The sequence below is a fragment of the Pongo abelii genome, chromosome 13 (genome assembly GCF_028885655.2).
Source record: "Pongo abelii isolate AG06213 chromosome 13, NHGRI_mPonAbe1-v2.0_pri, whole genome shotgun sequence".
NCBI lineage: Eukaryota > Metazoa > Chordata > Mammalia > Primates > Hominidae > Pongo > Pongo abelii.
Window position 1 is genome coordinate 68,668,774 of NC_071998.2, and position 24,331 is coordinate 68,693,104.

At 40.1% G+C, this 24,331-nt stretch overlaps 1 pseudogene; it reads left to right on the plus strand.

The window, feature by feature from the left end:
* The first annotated feature begins 10,431 nt into the window (after positions 1 to 10,431).
* On the plus strand, positions 10,432 to 14,148 carry LOC100936694 (cyclin-dependent kinases regulatory subunit 2-like; annotated as a pseudogene).
* Positions 14,149 to 24,331: the final 10,183 nt, after the last annotated feature.

Consider the following 24,331-nt stretch of genomic DNA (forward strand, 5'->3'; position numbering starts at 1 on the left):
TCAATATCATGAAAATGGCCATACTACCCAAAGTAATTTATAGATTAAATGCTATTTCCATCAAGCTACCATTGACTTTCTTCACAGAATTAGAAAAAACTACTTTAAATTTCTTTTTTTTTTTTCTTTTTTTGAGACGGAGTCTCACTCTGTTGCCCAGGCTAGAGTGCGGTGGTGCGATCTCGGCTCACTGCAAGCTCCACCTCCCTGGTTCACGCCACTCTCCTGCCTCAGCCTCCCAAGTAGCTGGGACTACAGGAGCCCACCACTATGCCTGGCTAATTTTTTTTTGTATTTTTAGTAGAGACGGGGTTTCTCTGTGTTAACCAGGATGGTCTCTATCTCCTGACCTTGTGATCTGTCTGCCTTGGCCTCCCAAAGTGCTGGGATTACAGGCATGAGCCACCGCGTCCGGCCAAAACTACTTTAAATTTCATATGGAACCAAAAGAGCCCGTATAGCCAGGACAATCCTATGCAAAAAGAGGCATCATGCTACCTGACTTCAAACTACACTACAAGGCTACAATAACCAAAAGAGCATGGTACTAGTACCAAAACAGATATTTAGACCAATGGAACAGAACAGAGGCCTCAGAAATAATGCCACACATCTACAACCATCTGATCTTTGACAAATCTGACAAAAAACAAGCAATGGGGAAAGGATTCCCTATTTAATAAATGGTTTTGGGAAAACTGGCTAGCCATATGTAGAAAACTGAAACTGGACCCCTTCCTTACACCTTATACAAAAATAAACTCAAGATGGATTAAAGACTTAAATGTAAGACCTAAAACCATAAAAACCCTAGAAGAAAACCTAGGCAGTACCTTTCAGGACATAGGCATGGGCAAAGACTTCGTGACTAAAACACCAAAAGCAATGGCAACAGATGCCAAAATTGACAAATGGAATCTAATTAAACTAAAGAGCTTCTGCAAAGCAAAAGAAACTCATCAGAGTGAACAGGCAACCTACAGAATGGGAGAAAATCTTTGCTATCTATCCATCTGACAACGGGCTAATATCCAGAATTACAAGGAACTTAAACAAATTTACAAGAAAAAGACAAACAACTCCATCAAAAAGTGAGCAAACAATATGAACAGACACTTCTCAAAAGAAGACATTTATGCGGCCAACAAACATATGAAAAAAAGCTCATCATCACTGGTCATTAGAGAAATGCAAATCGAAACCACAATGAGATCCCATCTCATGCCGGTTAGAATGGTGATCATTAAAAAGGGAACAACAGATGCTGGAATGTGGAGAAATAGGAACACTTTTACACTGTTGGTGGGAGTGTAAATTAGTTCAACCATTATGGAAGACAGTATGGCAATTCCTCAAGGATTTACAACTAGAAATACCATTTGACCCAGCAATCCCATTATTGGGTATATACCCAAAGGATTATAAATCATTCTACTATAAAGACACATGCACACGTATGTTTATTGCAGCACTGTTCACAATAGCAAAAACTTGGAACCAACCCAAATGCCCACTAATGATAGACTGGATAAAGAAAATGTGGCACATATACACCATGGAATACTATGCAGCCATAAAAAAGAATGAGTTTATGTCCTTTGCAGGGACATGGATGAAGCTGGAAACCATCATTCTCAACAAACACAGGAACGAAAAGCAAGCACCTCATGATCTCACTCATAAGTGGGAGTTGAACAATGAGAACACCCGGACACAGGGAGGGGAATATCACACACTGGGGCCTATCAGGGGTTGGGGGTCAAGGGGAGGGATAGCATTAGGAGAAATACCTAATGTATATGATGGGTTGATGGGTGCAGCAAACCACCATGGCACATGTATACCTATGTAACAAACCTGCATGTTCTGCACATGTATCCCAGAACTTAAAGTATAATTAAAAAAAAAAACTATTTAGCTACATAGCGTGACATACAAATCTGTCCCTGCGCCGTTTGTTTTGTTTATAGATATTTTATCAAATGTGTTGAATAGGAAGTGAGCTGACCTTGTATCATACCAGGACAATTGCAAGGAAATTACACAGGACTCAAAAATGATGGAATACATCATGATGAATGTGTATGGTGGTGCATTTGATGTTGCATATGGTGGAAATACAGTTTTCTCTATTAGATGGGGAGGTGTTAAAATGTACAAAAATAAACATATTTCACTATTTTTTTGAATATTAACTTCCACTAGTGCTAATATAAATTTCATTTGCTCTTATATCTGGTAGAACAAAGCTCTAAGATGCCATTCTCGCTTGTGTACTTCTGAGAAAATCATTCAGGAGCAGGGTTGCAGCACATTACCCAAGAAAAACAGCCCTGAGACTGTTTATGATTAGACTGCTTGTAATAGATAATTTCTATCTCTATTCTTGATATTTATTCCTAGAATATCAACCTGGGGGTGGTGGTATATCACCCTACTCTTGATTTTGGAACTTTTAATATGAGATATTTTAAAAACCACATCTCCATCTGTGATCTGGGGATAAGAGAATAAGCTAATAAGCATTGTGCCTGAGTTACAATTTCTAATACTGTGAAAAGAAGAGGCCACATCAATGGGAAAAGGAAAACAGTCTCGTGGGAGCAACTCTGAGCCTCGTAAATGTACCTTATCATTGGTTCCAAAATAGAACCAGCAGGAGTCGTACCAGCCCACTATCTGGAAGCAAATAATTATTCACTGGGAAAGGTAATTAAAATGTGGCAAAAAATGAGCATATGTAAGCCATAATATCAGATAAAAAGTATACTGGAAACACAGGAAATAAAGTATAGAATTAAAAAAAAGAAGCTATAACAATGTAAAATTTCCTAGTTATCTTTGCTAGTTTTCTCCTCCCAATTCCACAATCACCTCTAAATTAAAAATGAAAATGACATGCATCACTTATCAAAATAATATGAAACAAAAGCCTGTTCATGTTTGTAAATACATTATAAAAACCTAGGATTATACCAGTAACATTGAAATACAGTTGACAAAATATTAAAATAATATGTAATATGTACTGCTTTATTAATAAATAACAAGATCTAGCAGCTGGGCTAACTACCGTAATTTTGTTGTAAATTATAATACAAGCTATCTGCAAAACCAGTATGTGATATGAGCACATGAGTCTTCATTCTGAGTCTCCTGACACGTTTTCCCACCATCAATCTGAAGGCTAACACATCTGTTTCTGATATGTGGACTCCTGAGAAGAGAAAGCATTGAGAAGGGTCCTGACCATTTCTGTCCTCCCCTCCAAGGTCTCTGAAACTATGATGGAGCAAGTCATTTTGATTACGAAGTTGTTTGTGGGTGCAACTAATCATAAAAGTTTCCTTGAGACTTCTCATAAAATAAGCCCCAAGACTCTTCCAATTCCTTTCTCACAGTTCAGTGCAACCTAAAAGTTGCCACTAGATTTAAAAAACCCTTGTAACTACGACTTGTGACTACTAGAGAGTCAGACTGCCACAGTGATTTCACTCACAATAAACCCTCCCACATGGAAAGCTAACTAGTCTCTGATGCCAGCCTTGAGAGAGTTGGGGATTGCCGAAGCAGTGAGGCTAACCTCATGGTGATAAGGAAACCAACTTATCCCCATCTATCATTATCCTTCATCATGAGTGGCCAGATGTAGATGTCCATGCAGTATGAACTAGTAATTAGAAGACTTGTTCCCTCTCATGATGACACACACTTATGATTACAGTTGATTCTCAGTGGGCTCTACAATCCATTCTGCATGGCGTAATTAAACAAGAATACAGAAAAAGCATGGAGAACAAGTCAATGGCAGGCGCCTACAGCAGTAGCTCTCAAACTCCCACGTGTCGCAATCACCTAAGGAGCTTTTGAAAAACACTGAGTCTAGAACATGCCCCCATACCAAATAAATCTGAATATTTGGGGCGGGACCCAGGGATCAGTACATTATTATTACAATTATGTAAAAAAAAGGAAGACAATTAAGTAAAACGACTATCTCATTACCTCTTTGGGTGGTAGGACCATGCATTACTTTTTTCCACTTTCCAATTTTCTTTGCAATTTGAGCTTTTTGTGATAAATGTGTATGGCTTTTATTATACGTAAGTCATCAGTCAACTTTTGCTTTAACAAACACATTGTATTTCATTTTTTGAGGGTGTAAGCAAAATAGTAACCATATCAACCAGTTTTCTCAGTACTTTTATGCCTCTGTGGATGAGCCCAGGAAGCTCATGGAAGAAGTGGAAAAGCTGATCCATACCTTCAAAGATTTAGTAATGACGACATCAGTGAGAAATCAAATGAGGATCTGGTTTCCATAGGGCCACCAATGAATAATATCTCAAGAGTAAATGAATATTGTGGGTGGCTAGTAAATGGCAGTTGCAATGATATCACCTGCAAATCCTTCAGGTTTATACCTGATATGAAATTATGATTATGTGACAAGAGCAAATCTTTCTTTTTTTTAAATTTTATTATTATTATACTTTAAGTTTTAGGGTACATGTGCACAATGTGCAGGTTTGTTACATATGTATACATGTGCCATGTTGGTGTGCTGCACCCATTAACTCGTCATTTAGCATTAGGTATATCTCCTAATGCTATCCTTCCCCCCTCCCCCCACCCCACAACAGTCCCTGGTGTGTGAAGTTCCCCTTCCTGTGTCCATGTGTTCTCATTGTTCAATTCCCACCTATGAGTGAGAACAAGAGCAAATCTTTCCTATGCAATTGGCTGTTCCTTGAAGATTTTGACTGAGGAATCAAGATACAATATGTATTGCATTTAAAAATGAGTTGCTAAAACAAAATACAAATTTTCAAAATAAATATCTGAACACCAACGACAGAACTCATCCCTCACACACATTAAAAATATAAAGAGGATAAAGTACATGGAGGTTGAAGGTGAAACTGGGAGGAGGATTTTGGAGATAGATGTTGGAGTGCTAGATACCTCAACAAGGGTGAGGAATAGAAGATGTTTCCCACTTAACTGTTTTAGGGAGCCCACATAGAGAATTCAAGATGTGCTATATTCAGTTTAAGGCAGCAGTGTCCAATCTTTTGGCTTCCCTGGACCACATTGAAAGAATTGTCTTGGGCCATACATAAAATACACTAACAGCAGCTGATTAGCTTTAAAAAAATTTGCAAGCAAATCTCATAATGTTTTTAAAAGTTTATGAATTTGTGTTGAGCTGCATTCAAAGCCATCCCGGGCTGCATGCAGCCCATGGGCCACAGGTTGGACAAGCTTGATTTAAGGGACTATACTTGTGTCTGATTCCCACTAAGAAATGTAAACACAGTGAGATAGAAGTATTTAGAAGCTGATCTAGGAGAGGTGGCTGTGGCCAAAGAAAGTGTATTTCCTGAGGAAGAGGTTTGTACCACTCTTGAGAGGCAGGCAGTCTGGGAGCATCAAGAATCTTTCTGAGGGCTATCTGAAGACTAAGAGAACATCAGCAGAAAGAAGCTAGCTGTAGGTCACTGGATGGTGAGAGGTCGCAAGAGGAGTTGCCAGTGACCAGCTAGAAGAGACATAATTTGCCCACATCAAAGAAACGGAAATAGAAGCATCCCCCAACAATGGCAGCTTTCATGAGAACCCACAAAAAATGCACATAAGAGAAAAAAACAGCTTCACGCTCCAGCAAGCAGAAGCCATCCACTGACAACATCAATCAAATAAGAATTTTCTCACCCTTTTCACTTCCTTTCCCACCTCACAGTTCCAACCTGAGGAAGCCAAGACAGCCTTTTGCAGGCGGCCTAATCATAGCCTTGATGGGCAGATGGAGGGAAAGTGCTATGGGTAGGATGGAGAAGTCGACCTTGTCCTGAAACAGTACCACAGTGGGAAAGGCAGGATGATTGACCTTTGAATGAAGATTAAAGTTTTGATCATCGCCTGGGACTGTAGGAGTTTTCAATCAGAAGAGAGGAAGAACGAAACAGTTAAACGGGCACTGGGAAATAAGAAATTGTTTTACAGTTACATCACATGAGTTGTCTTTATTCCACATAGTGGTTACAAAAAAGAGGGCTTTTCAAATGCCCGTATCCTTTGACTCAGTCATTTCACTGCAGAGAAAGTGTCCTGCTGTAGCTTTGTAGTCGAAAGCAGCTTTTTTGCTTGTTTGTTTATTTGTTTTCAGGATAGATGTTCATCTTTGCTCTTGGAATGTTACTCTGAGGTTTTCCTGGTTAGGCAAATCTAAAGAAGGAATGAAGACTCCATTGTCTGGTAATTAAGATATACTAAGACTTTTATCTCCAAAGGAAAATGGAGCAATACTCTCCCCATACCAGCCTACCTTTATGAATTAAAGAGATCCATGAGGCTAGGTTGAGAGCCAGTAGGAGACTAGCCAATAAAGTCATTGAAATAAATTAACCATGGTATTTCTGGAGAAGTGGTTATCCCTATAAACCCAAAGCGCTAAAGCCTGGGACTCAGGCCTATTCCAGCCCATGAGAGTATAATACAGTGGGGTTGCCTTCTCTTGCAAGAGTGCCGAGGTTACAGAAGGGCTCTGGTCCAGCCCAACAGGGAGCTCCAGCAGCTTCAGAGACACCTTCCCTGTGTAGCAGTTTTTACCTTCATGAGGCCCCGACTTTCAGGTGGGAGAAATTTAATGGAGGGCCTTGGGACTTCTACCTTAGTGACTCAACCAAGTCCCAGTGCCATCTTACCTGGCACTTATTTCAGCTCCAAGGGACAGTAATACCACAGCCTTACTGTGGTTCCATCCCCCGACCTGGGGCCAGGGTGCCTTAGATGCTTTACAGGTGGCCAGATGAGCACCTTAAAGGGCCTTCAGAAGGGTATCATGGGTGCCTTATCTCTGAACACAACCTATGCCTTCTAATACACTTTCTCAGCACCACAGCTGCTCCGTGAGTGTGGGACTTCACTGCAACTTCTACACCTCCCACCCAAAGCTAGTGTGTAGTGGGCAACGGCCCTGCTGCAGGGTCAGCACACCAAGGCCTTCAGAGTCTCACGCTGGGACTCCTTCTTCTCAAGGCATCTGCAAGACTGGTTCTCACAGAGATAAGGTGACAACCTCTGCTTAATAACCATCTTTAAGTGTATGAGCCTGCTATTTTATTTTAACTTCAGTATTACTTCCCTGCCTTACACAGGTGTAAAATTTCAATCTCCTGGCTACCCTTTTATGGCTTGATGGGCATTTAAGATGACCTCTCTGTGGTTCAGCTTGGCCCACAATTGTTTACCTGCATCATTGATGAAGATGAATTTTGTTTACAGCCTCTAGGCTTCATTCAGGCAGACCCTATTTCCAAACAATCCTTTTACAGAGCTAACTGGGAGGCACTAAAGAAAAAGCATGTCACTTAAGTAGGGAACTCATACTGTTGCAGGGGATCATTTCTTTTGGAAAGTAAAAAAAAAAAAAAAAAAAAGTGCTCTCCTTGTGCTGAGAAGTGTTGGGAAGGACAAAGAGTAGGCCAAGTGGGAGGGCTCAAAATGAGCCTGTTCTCCTCTCACTTCTGTGGAAGAGCCAAGCTTTTCAGTAAACCACATGGGATTACTAAGGCTAGTGCTTAACTTGGGGTTCATGAGGTTTGTAGGCTCTAGCCAATTCTGAATTTCAGTTCTTTCACTGAAGTTGTGTGAAAGTATTGAGTTTATATGAGTATTTTCTGGGAAAAGACTTGATTCTCAAGGAGATTCATGATCCCACAGCTTCAGACTCTTGCTATTTGAAAGTGTGATCTGAGAATTATCTGTACGGAAAACACCGTATTTGTTAAAATGTAGGTACCAGGCCCACTCATTCAGAACTTTTTTTGATAAATAACAAATACTTTTTTTAGTATCAGTAGTTGCAAATTATTGCAAGGATCATACTTATACTAAAAAGTGTATTCATTGTTTATCTGCAATTCAAATTTAACTAGCTGTCCTGTATTTTGATTTACTAAATCTGGTAACCCTAACTGATAATCGGATGGAAGAAACTCCTTTTTTTAAAAAGAACCTCAATGAAAGGGCTGTTTTTTCATAAATAAAATTAATACTATACCACTGATCATTGGACAAGTGAGATTATATCACTTGTTCACTAAGACCTGGAATACACTTCTAGTCCCAGCCCAGAGAGGATTTTTACAGTCATTGGAAGCAACCATGTGCTTTAGAGTTTTGCAGTGTACAGTGACCAGGGGAATAAGTTTTCGTTTGTGCACTCCAATCTTGGAATTTCTGACATTACTGATGTCTCTTTGTGGTATTAAACCAAGAAGTCTGGTTAAAAAGTTGCTAAGGATGGGTCAAGAAGGCAGCGTTTTCCTTTCTGTTTTAGAGCGGACGCTAATAACCACCCTTTTGGTAAAGGAACATTGCCACCTAGCAACAGAATCGAGTATTTTCCTCTGGGCTCCAGACAAAGGATTGACTCCAACTGCACATTTTCAAGTGCACACATTTGTGAATTTGGGTTTTGGTTGCCTTCCACTTAGCCTTCAGCATTTGTAAGCTTTCCACAGAATGCAGGGAGAAAAATCCATTTGTCAGTAGAGCCTCAGTTTGTAAGAGGCAAGTGGGAAGGATCTTTTAAAAAGGCCAGCAATATCAATAAGAATGGATTCTCCTTAGTATATACTGGCAAATAGGAGAATAAAACAAGCAAAACTGAGTGGACTTTGTGGAAAGAAACTTCTTTCTGCCAAAAACTGTGTGGATGGAATTGCTATTTATGTTGCAATTTGTAAAATGACTGAGTTTTCCATGCATGCACAAAGCTGAAAAAAATTACTAGTAAATAGTAAATAGAATCTCATATATAAAAATAACATTACTCAGAAGCATTAAATTTGGCCCCCACTTGAGATCCGAGGATCAACTAAGTGCTCCCTAAGTCCAGCTAATTCTGCAGTCTTAAAACCCATACCATGGATTCATGGTCTCACGGTCTCACGTGTGTTTCTATTATAAGGGATAAATCTTGCCATCACAAAAAAGAAACTATTTAGTTAGAAATTCCCAAGTGTTAGATGTAGGGCTTTTTTTTTTTTTTTTTTTTGTCTTCTTTTGCTTAGTAAGGGGGCTATCGCTATTCAAAAAAATTCAACTTACAAATTTAATAGTCACTCTTGGCTTAGTGCCACCTGTTTTAATAAATAGGCCCTTGTGAGCTGTGGCAACAAGGATTATGTTGCTGTTATAAATATTTACTGTCCCTTACTTGATGCTGAAAAATCCAGATTGCAGAGTAGCGTAGTCTTACAGTTGGTTACTAAGTATGGAAGTGTTTTGCAAGTTTACACAACCTCCATCAATGAGGTTATTTTACATATTAAGAGAAAAAAAATTTTGAACATTTTAACTTTCAATTAAAACAGTCACCTATTACTTCTTGAACACTTAAAATAAGCCAGACCTTGAGCTACAAGCTTAGATAAATGAGATGGGTATCATTATGCCCATTTTACGGATGGAAAATAAAGTTTGGAGAATTTGAGGAATTTGGCTCAGATCACACAACTAGTAAGTGTCAGAGTTACACTTCTGTGCCACTGGTTGGTCCTCTAGAGGCCCGGAGAGCTACCTTACCAGCAAAAGAAGTAGTTAAATTCTTTCAGTACTTAGCTACATCTTTTCTTAAGCCAGGCTGAAGCTGGTAACATCTATGTATCTAGCCAAACTGCTTCATACTATGTCCAGAGAGAAGGAAGGTTGAACTCAAAAGAAATCCATAGCAAGATCACCAGGTCGTGATCGCATGACAAAAGGTGACCCTACCACAGGAGATTCCAAATGTCTCAGGTAGGCCTGTGGACGTTGGGTAATGTTCCGGTAATTGAATGTTACATAACAAACCACTCTAAAATTTAGTGGATTAAAAAAGCAACTACATATATTTTGCTCACAAATCTGCATTTTTGGGCAGGGGTGAGTGGGGGTGGTTCCTCCCTGCTCTACTGAGCTTCAGCTGGCACAGCTCAAAGGCTGGGGTTGGAATCATCTGAAGGCCCGTTCCCTTAAATGTCTAGCTGTGGGCTGGGGCCTTTGCTGGGGCTGTCAGTTGGATCTTTTATATGTGGCCTCTTTATGTGTTCTAGGCTTCCCCACAAAATAGTAGCTGGGTTCCAATGGTGATCATCTATTGGGAGAGAGATTCAGGCAGAAGAGGGATTTTCTTTTATGACCTAACCTTAGAAATCTCACCCCTGGAACCTGTGTAGGTGACCTTATTTGGAAATCACATTTTTGCAGATATAATCAAGTTAAAATGAGGTCATACTGCATTAGAATGGGCCTTAATCCAATGACTGGTTTCCTTATAAGAAGAGGAAAATTGAGACACAGGATATACATGGGGGATAATGTCATGTGGCAGTAGAGGCAGAGATTGGAATGATGATCTACAAGCCAAGGAATGCCAAGGATTACTGGCAACCAGCAGAAGCGAGGAAAGAGGCATGGAAAAGATTCTCCTTTGGAGCCTCCAGGGAAAGCTGGGAACCAGCTCTGTGGACACCTTGATTTCTGACTACTGGCCTCTTGAACTCTGAGAAAATAAATTTCCGTTGTTCTAAGCAGCTTCAGAAGGAACCAACCCTGCTGACACCTTGATTTCAGATGTCTAACCTCAGAAACTGTAAGAGAATCCATTTCTGTTTTTTTTTTTTTAAGCTACCGAATCTATGGCACTTTGTTGCAGGAGCTCTAGGAAATGAAGGCACTCATGTCTGCTGCATTCTATTCACCGAGACAGCAATGGATTCCACCTGACTCTAAAGGAAAGGTAATATGTCTTCAACATTTGGTGGAGGGTAGCAAAGTTCTGGAAGACAATGAGGGACTGGAAACAGTGCTATGGTTATTTTTAGAAAATACAAGCTATATCCTGGGACTTAAAACATGATTGTGTGCATGTATACATGCTTAACAATGGGGATCGGATCTAAGAAATGCATCATTAAGTGAGTTCATCATTGTTTGAACATCACAGAGTGCACTTACACCAACCTAGATGGTAAAACCTACTATACACCTAGGCTATCTGGTACAGCAGATTGCTCCTAGGCCACAAACCTATACAGCATGTGACAGTACTGAATCCTATAGGCAGTTGTAACACAATGGTATTTGTGTATCTAACATAGAAGAGTGACAGTAAAAATATGGCATAAAAGATTAAAAATGGTACACCTGTATAGGGCACTGACTGTGAATGGAGCTTGCAGGACTACAAGTTGCTCTGGGTGAGTCAGTGAGTGAGTGGTGAGTGAATGAGAAGGCCTAGGACATTATTGTACACTATTGTCGACTTTAGAAACACCGTACACATAGGCTACACTAAATTTGTTAATTTTTAAAATGCCTTCAATAATAAATTAACCTTAGCTTACTTTAACTTTTTTACTTTATAAACTTTTAATTTTTTTTTAACTTTTTGTATTTTTTGCTTAAAACACAAAGGACTGGCTGGGTGCGGTGGCTCACGCCTGTAATCCCAGCACTTTGGGAGGCCGAGGTGGGCGGATCATGAGGTCAGGAGATCGAGACCATCCTGGCTAACACGGTGAAACCCCGTCTCTACTAAAAATACAAAAAAAAAAAAAAAAATTGGCCGGGCATGGTGGTGGGCGCCTGTAGTCCCAGCTACTCCGGAGGCTGAGGCAGGAGAATGGCGTGAACCCGGAAGGCAGAGCTTGCAGTGAGCTGAGATCACACCACTGCACTCCAGTGTGGGCAACAGAGCAAGACTGTCTCAAAAAAAAAAAACCACACAAAAGGCTGGGCACGGTGGCTCACACCTGTATTCCCAGCATTTTGGGAGGCCAAGGCAGGCAGGCCACCCGAGGTTAGGAGTTCGAGACCAGCCTGGCCAACATGGCAAAACCCCATCTCTACTAAAAATACAAAAATTAGCGGGGCGTGGTGGCACACACCTGTAATCCCAGCTACTTGGGAGGCTGAGGCAGGGAGAATTGCTTGAACCCGGGAGATGGAAGTTGCAGTGAGCCGAGATTAAGCCACTGTTCTCCAGCCTGGGTGACAGTATGAGACTGTCTCAAAAACAAAAAAACAAACACCACAAATACTTTGAATATTTTCTTTCTTTATATCTTTATTCTACAAACTTCTTCTATTACTTTTTTTTAAATTTTTTAAAAAATTTTTGTTAAAAACAAATACATGAAAACACACATTAGCCCAGGTCTACACAGGGTCAGGATCATCAATATTACTGTCTTCTACCCCCACATCTTGTCCTAATGGAAGGTCTTCAGGGTCAATAACATGCATGGAGCTGTCATCTCCTATGATAACAATGTCTTCTTCTGGATACTCTCTGAAGGACCTGCCTGAGGCTGTTTTACAGTTAACTTAAAAGAATAGGAGTATACTATAAAATAACAATAAAAAGCATATAGTATAGTTAATACATGAACTAGTAACATGTCATTTACTATCATTGTCAAGTATTATATACTATATGTAATTGTATGTGTTATACATTCATAGCTAGAACAGTAGGGTTTTTTTTTATATCAGCATTACCACAGACATGTGAGGTGTATGTATAGTGTTTATAAAGTCTATAGTAGTATACAGTAATGTCATGGACACAATCATAAAACATGATTGTGTACTTTTTCAGTTCCATTATAATCATCATATTTGCCATCCATTTTTGGCTGAAAAGTCATAATGCAGCATATGACTGTCTAAGTTTTAGTATATTCTTAACTGCATGTTGAAAGGTATTGGAGTTAGAATTCCTTTCTGCCCAGGCTAAGTGCTAAGGTTAGTTTCATAGGAAGGGGTTTATTCTGGGAATGCATATATCCAAAGGCAACAAGAGCTGCAAATGTTTTTCATGTGTGTTTGCTGCTACAAAGAGAGCTTTGAATGGACTTCAGTGATATGGTTTGACATAAAACTAGTGACAGTCTAGAACAATCATCCACTTGCCTATGCTATGTTAAATAAATCTGTGGTCCATGAAGCTGGGCTGTGAGGAAGCTGGGCTATGAGGATGCTGAGGGCTCTTTCCTCCCAAGGTGCCTGCCAACTCACGCACTGGTTGCCCTGACATTAGTGTGAAATGTGAGGTTTGGTGGTATAGAACTCCAGGGAGTCCCATTCCTGTGTGTTCAATGTCAGTGACACCTGCTGAGGTGCAACTTTTGCGCTTTCTGTACAACCCTGGCAAACTGAATGATAGCGCCTGGGTTAATACCTCTGTGAGCCCTGGGTTTGTGCACAAAGCACTAACAAGTTTCCCTAGTAAAAAGATCGTCCCCCACCATTATTCAGCTGGTTAGCTTTTCTGCCTTTACATTTTCCCATGTGGACAGGCATTGGGGAAGGGGAGGGAGCACAGCGCTGAAACACCTCTCCTGGACACGTGCCCATCTCCACTGGGGACAGGTCTCATATTAGCTCCCTGAGCATAAAAAATCCTGTCTGATTGCTTCATCTGCTATGTGTCTGTGGGGATCTGCAAAGATACGGTATCCAGTTAGTCTCTGGCGAGTCGTTGCCTTGGCCGGATGGGGACATGTTGCCTGCTGTGCCCCCTCTTAGCGCTCTCTCATTTCATTTCCTGCAGTGTGCCAGCAGGATGGCCCAGAAGCAGATCTATTACTCGGACAAGTACTTTGATGAGCACTACAAGTACCAGCATGTTATGTTACCCAGAGAACTTTCCAAACAAGTACCTAAAACTCATCTGATGTCTGAAGAGGAGTGGAGGAGACTTGCGTCCAACGGCGTCTAGGCCGGGTTCATTACATGATTCATGAGCCAGAACCACATATTCTTCTCTTCAGAGGACCTCTTCCAAAAGATCAACAAAAATGAAGTTTATCTGGGGATCGTCAAATCTTTTTCAAATTTAATGTATATGTGTATATAAGGTAGTATTCAGTGAATACTTGAGAAACGTACAAATCTTTCATCCATACCTGTGCATGAGCTGTATTTTTCACAGCAACAGAGCTCAGTTAAATGCAACTGCAAGTAGGTTACTGTAAAATGTTTAAGATAAAAGCTCTTCCCGTCAGTTTTTCTCTTAAGTGCCTGTTTGACTTTACCTGTTACTTTGGTTCAATAAAATTTGTATGTTGCATTAAAGAAAAAAAAAGATATGGGATACAGAAATGACTGTCTATGTCACCAAAGGGCATTCCCTGAGCTCTTTCAAGCCACAAACTCTCCTTTGGTGAGAAGTCCTTGAGCCTCAGGTACATGAAAAAAAACCACAGTCTGGGAGTCTCATCTCTTGAGGTCTCTAGTCCTGGCTTTTCTTCTAATGGGTGACTGAGTACTTTAAATTTCAATTTGGAAAAATCAAATTCAATGATGGGTATTCAGTTTTATTAAATAGGTCATTAAGCCAGAAATTAATCTCCCTACACTCTAGTCTTTGTTTGCTCTCCAAGCCTGCCCCACTCAGTGGAAGCTAAAGGTGCCTTTTCTACGACTATCATGCAGTAGTGAGGTCAGGTAGACAGGCTGGGGGCAGACAGGAGGGGCCACACTGCCCTAACTCTTTCACCCCTCTAGGAGGAAAGGGCAGCATTAGAACAAAAGGTGGCTCCTGTGGCTTCTTTCATTGCACATTTATGGAGGCCCCCACACCACCTTTGCTTTGTTCTTTGGTAGCCTCACCCTCTTTGAAATCTTTGAGAGATATTGCTCCACTCAGCCCTTTAAACCTTTGTCCCAGACAACGCAGCTGTGAATGAGGATGAGGAAGCACTGGGATGCGTTTGGACACTCTGGCATCTGCTGAGTAGGGTTCCCAGGCTAGTCCAGGACCACCAAGCCCTCAGCATGGTTCATATCGGCTACAGGAGTCCTGGGGGCTATTTATTGTGACTCCTCCAAGTTCACGAAGACCACACGATGGTGACTCAACCCAGATGAGTGAACAGTTTGCATCCAGGACAAGATCTGACATACTGTCATTTAGCATGGCTAGAAAAAGCCACAAAGATACCTTGTCCAAACAGGTCAGTGCTTGGTCTGACAATATCCGTGCATTCAGATGTTATGGTTGCATTCACATATAAAGCCATTCACACCCCTGTCGGGATAGCACCCAAGTGATGTACACTGATTTGGTCAGGCACAAAGTCGTGTGGTCTGGATCAAGTTTGGTGGGCAGGGGAAGACACAATGGGAGACATGTTAAATGTGATGGGAACATTCTAATACCTTCTCTCTCTTGCCTCATTCTTTCTCTTTTTCACCCCTTTTCCTTTCCCACTCAATCCATCAATCTTTCCCTTACTCTCTCATTTTCCTGCAGGTTCCGTGTGGCTGCTCTGAGAATTCTCCCACCATAGAGAGATGGGTGATCCCTTTGTTCTGCATGAAGTCACCAATCCAGGCACCATGGAAGGACTCTGTGAGGAGGACCTCCCCTCTGAGAAGATGCCTAGCCAGCAGGGACCTCATGCTTCAGTTCAGATGGGTTGCCAGACAGATGAACACTCCGGACATGACAGCTCCTCCTCTGAGGCTTTGCCTGGGCTCTTCCAGCCACACCAGAACAGCACCCCACCCGCAACACACACCCTCACCCAAGGCCCACCAGATCACTGCACATCGGCTATGTTTGCCAGAATACAAAAATAGAGACAGTTTTCAGAAAGATATTCTTTATTGTCGTAGTTGCCATGGGTGGATGGTCAAGTGAGCTGGCAGAGGCTAGGAGGAAATTTTTGTGTCCCTGGCTGGAGAGTGATCTGGGTGTCACTGTAAAGACTTCTTGCCCAAGAATGAAAATGGAGCGTCCTATTTCCCTTCCAGCTCTGCCAAGACTTTCATCTGCCTCCCACATCCTCTGCTGCTGTTTTATTGACTACATACTATTCCATAAAATGGAGATGGCATAATTTGTTTAACCTTTTCCCTATTGATTAAACACTGATTTCTAAAAGAAAATACTGGAGGAGAAAATGAAGCAAAAAACTTCCTTAGGTATTAGTGTGAGTATATTCTCTGAGGCAAATCAAAAGAAGGTTATTTTAGGATGAAGATGTGTGGAGATAAGTAGAGCAGTCTGCCCAATGTTAAACCTAAGAGAATGTTTCAGGAACATTCTGTCTGGGTGTGGATGAACAAAGGTCTGGGAGTCAGGCGAAAATGAGCATGAAGGTTGAACAGATGTTGCAATTACAAATCAGTACAAATCTTTGGGGGAACTTCAGGTTATTTTACAATACGTGTATATTGTATGGTTTCCAGCTGTTAGTTTGCAATGCTGTCCTCTGATCACACCAAGAATACGGATGAAGAAAATGAAAACTAAGGCCACACAATCAGTAGGTGGTAAAACCAGGATTTGAACCGGGGTCTGACTCCTTGTATTTGTCTGTTTTCACACTGCTGATAAGGACATACCTGAGACTGGGCAATTTACAAAAGAAAGAGGTTTAATGGACTTACAGTTTCCAGTGGCTGGGGAAGCCTCACCATCATGGTGGAAGGCAAAGAGAAGCAAGTCACGTCTTACATGGATGGCAGCAGGCAAAGAGAGAGCTTGAGCAGGGAAACTCTGCCTTATAAAGCCATCAGATCTCATGAGACTTATTCACTATCACAAGAACAGCATGGAAAAGACCTGCCCCCATGATTCAATTACCTCTCGCAGGGTTCCTCTCACAACATGTGGAAATTCAAGATGAGATTTGGGTGGGGCACAGCCAAAACATATCACTCCTCAGCCCATATTTTTTCCAAACATAAACAGTGCTGCCTGCACTTTTGCTAAATTTATTAGATTTTTAAGAGGCAGAGTACAAATTGGGATTGGATTTTACTGCCTGGCCCAGAAGAGGGGAAGTGACTAGTGAACAGGAGCAATGAAAGTTGCTTATCAGCAGGATGGGCCTCTGCAAGAGAACATTAACTGTTTTTTAAATTTAAAAATACAAAACTTAGCCAAAGCCTCCTGAGTAGCTGGGATTACAGGCGTGTGCCACCATGCCTGGCTAATTTTTGTATTTTTAGTAGAGACGGGGTTTTGCCGTGTTGGCCAGGCTGGTCTCGAACTCCTGGTCTCAAGTGATCTACCTGCCTCAACCTCCCAAAGTGAACTCTTTATTTTTTAAGTAAATTTTTGTTTTTATTTATTTTATTTTATTTTTTGAGACAGGGTCTTGCTCTGTCACCCAGGCTTGAGAAGAGTGGCACAATCTTACCTTACTGTAGCCTTAAACTCCTGGGCTTAAGTGATCCTTCCACCTTAGCCTCTCCAGTAGTTAGGACTACAGGTGTGTACTACCATGCCCAGCTAATTCTTTACTTTTTTGTTGTTTTGTTTTTTCTTGTAGAGAAGCGGTCTCATTATATTGTCCAGGCTGGTCTTGAACTCCTGGCCTTAAGCAGTCCTCCCACCTCAGTTTCCCAAAGTGCTGCAATTATAGGCATGAGCCACCATAACAGCCTATGTTTAAGTAAGCTTTTAAATAGAAATTTAGCATTCCTACAGAAAAATACAAAAATTAGAAGTAATTTAAATCAGTGAATTTTTATAAAGTATACTAGTGTGACTGGACCTTAGCACTCCAAACTCAGAACATTACCAGCAACCCTGAGCCCCACCAAGATTCACTATAATCCCAACTTCTATCAGTATAGATTTATTTTACCTATTTCTGGACTTCAAAAATAAAATCATGTCATGTAGTAGGCAGGTTCTAAATGAGTCCCGATGATGGCTACCTCCTAGTACTAATGTCCTTGTATAATCCTCTCCTCTTGGTATGGGCTGGAACTAGTGATTTACTTCTACAAAAGAGAATGTGGCAAAAGTGACAAGGTGTCACTTCCAAGATTGGGTTATAAAAACCCCTTTCTTGTTCTCTTGCTTGCTGCTCTAATGGAAGACAGCTGCCATGTCATCAGCTGTCCTATAGGGAAACCCATGGGGCAAGGAACTGAGGGAGGTCACCAGCCAACAGCCAGTGAGGAAATGAAGCCCTCAGTCCAACAGCCTGGGAGAAACTGAATCCTGCCAGCAACCACAGGAGTGCACTTACAAGCAGATCCTCCCTCGTTTGAGTCTTTAAATGAGACCTCAGCTCTGGCCACCATTTTGATTACAGCCTTGAGAGAAATCTTGAGGCTGAAACACTCAGCTACCCTACACCTGCATTTCTGACCCACAGAAACTGAGTTAATCAAAGTTTATTGTTTTAAGATGGTAAGTTATGTGGTAATTTGTTGTGGAGCAATAGATAGCTAATTTATAATATGCACTCACTTGTGTCTGGCTTCTTTTATTCAACATTAAATTTGAGATTCAGTCATATTTTTGCATATAGAAAGAGTTCATTCACTTTCATTATATTCCATTTTATGAATTTGTCACAATTTATTTATTTATTCTCTTCTTGACAGACATTTGAATTTTTTCTAGTTTGAGGTTGCACAGCTAGTGCTACTTTACACATTTTTCCTTGCACCTTTTGGAATGCATATGTTCACACATATCCTGATCATATACTAGAAGTATGATTGCCAGATCGTAGGCTATGCACACTGCTGGAAGTTTCTAAAGTGCTGACACCAATTTACTCTCCTAGCAGAAGTTCATGAGAGTTCCAGTTGCTCCACATCCTCATTAGCTCTGGCATTTGCATTTTAACCATTTTGGTGGGGATGTAGTGGTGTGACATTATGGTTTTAATCTTCATTTCCCTGATTAATAAATTAATTTTCATTTAAAACTTTGATTAATTACATTAATTAATTTGCATTTCCTTCATTAGGGAAATACAAATTAGCACCTTTTCATGTCTTTTATTTTGGATATTCTCTTTTACAAAGTGCTTGTTCAAGCTTTGCCCATGTTTGCTGTTGAGTTGACTGTCTTTTTTTCCCTAATGGATTCTTACATAAGCTGGAATCAATTTCTTGTCACAAATAGGTTTTGAAAAGACTTCCTGTCATTCTTTGGCTTGCCTTTTGACTCTTTAGTGGTGCTTAATATTTCTTCTTCTTTTTTGTTTTTTGAGACAGAATCTTGCTCTCTCTCCCAGGCTGGAGTGCATTGGCATGATCTTGGCTCACTGCAGCCTTGACCTTCTGGGCTCAAACAATCCTCCCACCTTATCCTCCCAAGTAGCTGGGACTACAGATGCATGCCACCATGCCTGGCTAATTTTTTTTTTTTTTTGTATTTTTTGTAGAGATGGGTTTTCACCATGTTGTCCAGGCTGGTCTGGAACCCCTGGACTCAGGTGATCTGCCTACCTAAGCATTCCAAAGTGCTGGGACTATTACAGGCATGAGCCATTGTGCCTGGCCAGTATTTCTTCTTTTAAATGCACTGCAATGTATGTAGATTTTCCATTATAGTTAAGATTTATTTTCTGCTTGAGAAATATTTGCCTACCCCTAGATTATTAAAATGTCTCATAAGTGTGCTTCTAGAAGCTTTATTATTTTACCTTTCATGTTTAGATCAACAACCTATCTGGAATTGATTTTTGTGTACAGGGTAATAGAAGAATCAGAATTAATTTTTTCCATGAGAACATCGACATCACGTTTATTGAAAAAGCTATCCTTTCTCCACGGTAGTGTCAGCTTTTTCATAAATGAAGTGGCTATATATGTGTGGGTCAGTGTCTGAACCTATTCTGTCTCATTGCTCTGTTTCTATTCTTGTGCCAATATCACATTGTTTAAATTATTATAGCTTTGATGAATTTTGCCGTTTGATGGACTTCCTCCATATTTGTTCTACTTTTTCACAATGTCTTAATATTCTCTCAAAATTTTAGTATGCATTTTAGATTTAGCTTGTCAATTCACACACACACACACACACACACACACACGAGCTAAAGAAATTTTGATTGCTCTTTCATTGAATTAATAGAAGTTTGGAGATTATTGACTTACAATATTGAATTATTCAATCAATGACCATGATGTATCTGTCCATTTAATTAAGTCTGATTTGATTTCTCTCAAAAAACTTTTTTAGTTTTATGTGTAAAATTTTTGTAAACAATTTTTTTGTTTTCATTGTTATATTTATTCCTAGATGTGTTTTTCTTTCTTTCTTCCTTCCTTCCTTTTTTTTTTTTTTTTTTTGAGATGGGGTTTCACTCTGTCACTCAGGCTGGAGTGCAGTGGCATGATCATAGCTCACTGGACCCTCGAACTCCTGGGCTCAAGTAATCCTCCTGCCTCAGCCTCCCAAGTAGTTAGGACTACAGGTGCTTGCCAGCATGCCCAGCTAATTTTTTTGTAGGAACAGAGTCTTGTTATATTGCCCAGGTTGGTCTTAAACTTCTAACCTCAAGCAATCCTCCTGCTTTGGCCTCCTAAATCACTGGGATTACAGGTGTGAGCCACCATGCTGGGCCACATTTAAAAAAACATCTTATTGTAAAATAAGACACAGATTCAGAAAACACAAAAGACAAATTTGTAGCTTAACAGTATTGTAAGACAAACACCCTTGTCATTTCCACAAAAGTTAAGAAATAAAACTTTGCCTGAAGTCCCTCCATGTGTCCCGAACCAATCATAACCCAATCTCTCCTCCAAGAGGCATGACTCTTCCTGACTTTTGTAATTAACTGTTCCTTAAATTTCTATATAAATGCACCACCTGAGTTTGACTCCCTAGACAGTATGTTTTAGTTTTGCCCAGTTTTAATAATGACGTGCAAGTTCCTTTTAATCTATAGCTCAGCCTTCATCCCTTTATTACCCTTAAATTTGTCAGGTCATTTGGCCTGTAGTTTTCCAAATCCAGGCCATTTGACCTGTAGAGTTTCCCACCACAGGGATTTTGCTGAATACATATGCATGATGCAGTTCAGCATGTTCCTCTGTCCTCTGTATTTCCTGTAAAGTCACAACTGGATCCAGAGGCTTGATTAATCCTTAAGAAAGACTATAGACACTGGCATATTATTTCATCAGGAAGCATTTAGGATGGGTACTGTGGCTCATCCCTGTAATCCTAGCACTTTGGAAGGTGGAGGCGGGAGGATTGCTTGAGCCCAGGAGTTTGAGACCAGCCAGAGGAACATAGTAAGATTGTCTTTACAAAAACGAAACAAAACAAACAAGCAAACAAATTAACCTAGTGGCACGCACTGTAGTCCCAGCTACTCACGAGATTGAGGAGGGATAGTTGCTTGATCCCAGAAGATCAAGGCTTCAGTGAGCTGTGATCAGCCAGTGCACTTCAACCTGGGCAACAGAGTGAGACCCTATCTGAAAAAAAAAATCCGCACACACACACACGAACAGTTTTTTGAACAGACACAGGATTGTTAGATACTCTTTTTTTTCCTTGGGTCAGTTTTGTTATGCTGCTTTTTTTTTTGAGCCAGGGTCTCACTCAGATGCCCAGGCTGGAGTGCAGTGATGTGATCATGGCTCACAGCAGCCTTGGCCTCCTGGCCTCAGGTGATTCTCCCACCTCAGCCTCCCAAGTTGCTGGGACTACAGGTGCCCACCACCACTCCTAGCTAGGTTGCATTCTTTTAAGAATTTGTAATTTTGGATGAATTTTCCAATTGAAAAGCATAAAATTTGTAATTTTAACAGTTTTATTGAATTATAATTCACATACCTTAATTTTATTTATTTCATATATACAATTCAATGGTTTTTACTATACCCACAAAGCTGTGCAACCATTACCATAATCCAATTTTAGAAGATTTTTATCCTCCTCCCAAAGAAAAACATTACACTCATTCCCCATTCTCTGCAACCTTCTCAGCCCTGGACAACCACTCATCTACTTTTTGTCTCTAGAAATTTGCTTATTCTGGGCATTTCATATACACGGAATCATATAGCATGTTCTTCAGTGAGTGGCTTCTTTTACTTTGCATAATGCTTTCATGAGTCATCCATGCTGTCACTTATATCAATAGTTTATTTTCTTTTTATGGCTGAATAATATTTCATTGACAGATTTTGTTTATTCATCAGTAGATTGACATTTGGGTTATTTCCACTTTTTGGTATTATAAATACACTTCCATGAACATCTTTGTACATGTTTTTGTGTGGACACAGGTTTTTATTTTTCTTGAGTATAAATCTAGCTGTTGAAATGATGGGTCAGGGTAAGTCTATGTTTAACATTTTGAGGGACCCTCAAACTGTCCTGCAAAATGGCTGCACCATTTTACATTTCCACCAGCAATGTATGAGGGTTTCAATATCTCTTTTTAAGACCTAGCATATGATCTATTCTGGAGAAAGTTTTATATGCACTTGAGAAGAATATTTTGCTATTGTTGGGTTGAGCATTCTATAAATGTTTGCTAGGTCTAGTTAATTTATTATGTTGTTCGAGTCTTTTATAACCTTGTTAATCTTCTGCCTACTTGATCTATCATCTATTTACAGCAGGGTATTTTTAATTTTTATTTTATTTATTTATTTAGAGACAGGGTCACATTCTGTCACTCCGGCTGGTGTGTAGTGGCAGCCTTGAACTCCTGGGCTCAAGTGATCTTCCTGCCTCAGCCTTCCTAGTAGCTAGGACTACAGGTACACACCACCACACCTGGCTTTTTTTGTTTGTTTGTTTTTAGAGATGAGATCACACTATATTGCCCAGGTTGGTCTCCAAATCCTGACCTCAAGCAACCCTCCCATCTCGGCCTTTCACATCTCTGGGATTACAGGTGTGAGCTACCATGCCTAGCCCTAACGGTAGTGTATTGATATCCTCAACTAATATTGAATTATCTATTTCATCCTTCTATTCTGTTAGTGGCCTTCATGTATTTTGGTACTATCTTATTATGTGTATATATGTTTACAATTTTTGTGTCTTCCTGATGGAGTGATCTTCTTTAATTATAAAATGTTCCTCTTTATAGCTAATAATATTTTTCATTTTAAAATCTATGTTTTTCTGGTATTAGTATAGCAATTCCAGCATTCTTATTTTGGCCATTTGCCTGATATATATTTTTTCACTCTTTTACTTAGAATATATTTGCATCTTTGAATGTAATGTGTGTCTTCTACAGATAACATATATTTTGATCTTTTAAAAAATCCAGTTTTACAATATCTGCCTTTTGATTCAATTGTTTATGCATTCACATTTAATTTTGCTATTGATATGGTAGGATTTATGTCTGTCATTTACCTTTTGTTTTCTACAGGTTTCTTTGTTGTTGTTCCTGTATTCTTCCTTTCCTGTTTCCTTTTATATTGAGTGGATATTTTCTAGTGTAACATGTAATTGTGTTAATAATCTCTAATTGTATTTCTTTAGTTAATAGTTGCCCGAAAGCTTATGGTATTCATCTTATCAGAATCTACTTTAGATTTATACTAACTTCATTCCAGTGAAATATAGAAACTGTATTCTATATGGCTCCATTCCCTCCCACCATTTTTTTTTTAAAGACAAGATCTCACTCTGTCACCCAGGTTGGAGTGCAGTGGCACAATCATGGCTCACTGCAGCCTCAACCTCCTGGGCTCAAGCAATCCTCCCACCTCCCAAGTAGCTGAGACTATAGGTGTATGCCACCATGTTGGGCTAATTTTTGTATTTTTGGAAAGACAGGGTCTCCCCATGTTGCTTAGGCTGGTCTTGAACTCCTGGGCTCAAGTGTTCTGCCTGCCTCTGCCTCCCAAAGTTCTGAGATTACAGGCATGGGCCATGATGCCTGATGCCCTCCCACCATTTTTGCCATTATTACATTTATATATCTTACATATCCAACAGTACATTGTTATTATTATTACTTTATATCATCTTACATCTTTTAAAGAAGCTGAGAAAAGAAAGGGGAAAAAATAAATATTTATGGAGTTCATTGGGTTAATCCATTTATTGTCATTTCTGGCTCCTTCATTTCTTCCTGTAGATTCAAGTTACAAACTGGTGTCAGTGAATTTCCCAACACTGTGATAGCAATAGTTGAATTCCCTAGTATATTTCTCTCTTTCCCCATAGAAATTCTTCCACAAGTTCAAAAAGTTTTCAAAAGTGAAAAAGCTTATACCAAGTTTGTCAAGTTTGCAAATATGTTTGAAAAGGTTATGGTAACATTGTCCAAGACACAATATTCTTCTGTGAGTTCACGCCACTTGAAATATCCATGCATACTGTAAATACAAATTATATCTGTGACAGGTTTTGGCCCATGGAGTGTGAGCAGATGTAATGCCAGCAAAGGCTTTAAATGGGCTTGCATGTTTGGGCTCACCTCTTGTGTTTAATGAGTATGGTTCAGCCACTGCATGCCCTGGGAGTTGTTGCCCCATAGTTAGACCCTGGAGTGAGATGTGTGAACAGAACTAAGACAGACCC